Raw genomic sequence first — 3064 nt, 5'->3', positions numbered from 1 at the left:
AGGGCATGAGAACCACATGGGGCTTAATTTGTCTTCATTTCACGCTACCATTCCAAGTCCCTCGCATCCCATCCAAAAAGGATGCCTCGGAACTAAAAACAACGCTTCCTTCGGTAAACAGTGGTTGGGCCCATGTCAGACATGCCAACAATCACCTAAACCCGGTAAGTTTGATCTGCTGTTTTCAGACTTCCGTTGCATTACGCACCAAGTCTTTGCGTAATCGCTACAGCCACCAAGCTGGCTATGATACGGTAACCCCGGTGGTCAGTGGTTTGAAAACCTTGTGACTCTTCCATGGTTTGTGCGCATTCTTTTGCCAAGCTAAATAACAAGAGTGTTGAACTACATTTGCTTTCAGCCTCCTCAAAATGTGAAAGTTATAGTTTTACGCCTGGACTTAATGAGGCACATTATGACCACGTGAACAATCGTCACCACCATCCAACAATATTCTGTAATGATATTCACGGATTGATACACCGGATCGAGGCATTTGCCCAAGTTTCCCGGGTCGGTTTTGTTCTTTGGGATGGCCTTTTGAATGCTGCCAGCCCGCTCCAAGATTGCCTGTACGTCGGACGGGGAAGAAAGAGTAACTAGAAGTCCAAGGGTTCGCTTACTTCCCTCTTGGCGTAGCCATTCTGCGTGGAGTGATTGATCAGGCTTGCTGAGGATCGACTGTGCCAGCTTCGCTGGCGTGATTTTTCCGGAGAACGACCCCCAGATTATCAGCCTGTTTTCCCTTAGGCGTCTTTCCACTAGCGACGCTGTGGCGGTTTTTATAGCCGCGTCAGAAAGTTGTATGACTTTCTTCTCAGCCATGGGACCCGGTATGGACATCGCGAGGTATTGGTTCAGCGAGGAATGTTCCTTGTCGACTTTCGCCCAGGTCGCTGCATTCTTAGCGCCTGAGTCCTCCAGTGCCTTCGAAAGACGCTCTATTTTCGCGTCGAGTATCCCGATTAAAGCGGAACACTGGCAGTGGTCTTTCGGCATCTGCACTGGGGATTGGGTACCGTTTCGGGGGACTCTTCTCTTCGCTGCGGTATGCATTGCACCCTTGACATAGAGGCAGCTGGCACAGACAAACGGGTCAGGAGAGTTGGCTAGTCGGCTTATTTGGTCGTCCTGTAAACCCGTGCATTTGAAATGCCACCAGGCCTTGCAGGCGTGGCATTGCATACCGCGTTTGACGTTCGACGGGCAGCCATTCCGCCCACATCTATTGTGGTCTACCAATGGCTGCGGAGGGCGATCGATATGGATTGACGTCATGTTTCGGACTAGATGTAAAATAGGTGTGCGCAAAATATAAAGGGTTATCACTGAAATGTTTTGTTAGAGTAATAAAACTCAACAATTACTCGTGTGTACTCTGTGAATAGATTGAACAACGAAAAAAATTTTCACGAATTTGCACGAGGGAAAATCGAAACCGATTTCGGACGTACCGCTTGCATAAATGACAAGATCACAATTTAGCAGATTTTGACGTCATTCAGTGCTCTTTAAAAATGAGATAGCACCTGCGAAATATCCTATGAAAATCCCATCCAGGAAAGTAGGCCAGTGATGTTTGTTTGCTTTATACTCCTCAGATTTAACAAATGAGATGAGTTTATTCAATTAGCTTTGGCACAACACATTTTTTAATAGAGCTCGGCTCCATCTTGTATAAGAGTTATGGACAAATGCGTGAAACTTGCAGTGGCGATGCTCGGGCTATCTTTGTGAATAACCCTTTTTTCCAGATGTGCATAGCCGGCCTGCGGATACTGTGGCGTCATGAGATTACTGCAGGTAAATTAACATCGGAATTATATTATTCCTATCATGGATATGATGTTGCATACATGGAATAGGGTATAACGCGCAGATATAATGGTTGCATCCAAGATTATCCATTGCCGGTCACCAGGATAACTGTAGACGCCTTTTATCTTAACTCCTGAGCACGTGTCTACCTGGACGGTGATTATGGGGCCTTGTCAATGCACCGTAGGAGCTGATGGCCTAGGTGATATCCGTCTGAGGACATTTTGAGGTTTGTGCCACAAGCTAACGGTTACTAACAACAGGTTTCTCACATTAAGCGACTAGTCTAATGGTATATCAGATTTGGCGACGCCATGCCCTAATGTGCCTGAGAACTTGATTGAAAGCACACGCCGTCATCCACCCAGTAAACACGTCACCGCGGCACCACCGGTCGCAAAAGGAGGCAAATAGGGGTGGCATGTTACGCTTGTCACCGATGGCTCCACCGGAGGCTAAAAGCGACCAAAGGTGGAAACCCAAAAATTTCGTGATATATTTAATCGGTGGTGCATTCAAACAAATCGGTTTCAAAAATTACTTCGTAAATAGAGCTCCAGTAACCAGATTATCCTGTTACATTTGTTTTCAGAGGGCTTTTAAGCAACAAATTCTATGTTTGGCCTGTATTCACCAACAAAATCAATGGCAAAGCTGGCCACCTTTGGCCATCGTTAGCCACCGGTGGCACTGTGTTTACTGGGCAGGAAACCCAAAGTAGAACGTAACCGTCTCCCTCGTGAATTACCAGTCGTCACCATGCTAATTGGTGTGCATCTCATTCTCGCAGATGGGCCATTCGCTGTGCCAAGAGACATTCTAGATGGGGTGTTCCATGCACGCGCCCGTTGGCGTCCTTCAGATGGTTGTTAGTCACACTCCCGAAACGCGCAAACCCGCGATGTGCATGAATGTCCCTAGAGTGATGTACAACTAGTGGGCACTCAAATACGAGTCGAACCCCGGGTGGGTTCTCCACAGGATCCCTAAATCTTGGCAAAACCTACATGATTAGTATCCGGTGCGCATTCACTTACACATATACGTCATCAAAGCGGACTGTGAGGTCGAATATGTGCCGATCGCGGTTGGAAATCTCCCGCAAGAATTACAGCAACGCGATGAAACATACGTGCCTCCGGATGGCTTGCAGTGCGTGAGAATACAACAGCGTTATATCGCCGCTTTGGCAACTCGTATTTGCAACGTCATCTTATCCATAACGGACGACTTGACCAAGTATTGC

This window comes from Opisthorchis viverrini, assembly GCF_000715545.1.
Source record: "Opisthorchis viverrini unplaced genomic scaffold opera_v5_279, whole genome shotgun sequence".
In the NCBI taxonomy this organism is placed as follows: Eukaryota; Metazoa; Platyhelminthes; class Trematoda; order Opisthorchiida; family Opisthorchiidae; genus Opisthorchis; species Opisthorchis viverrini.
Note: the sequence above shows the minus strand (reverse complement) of the source record.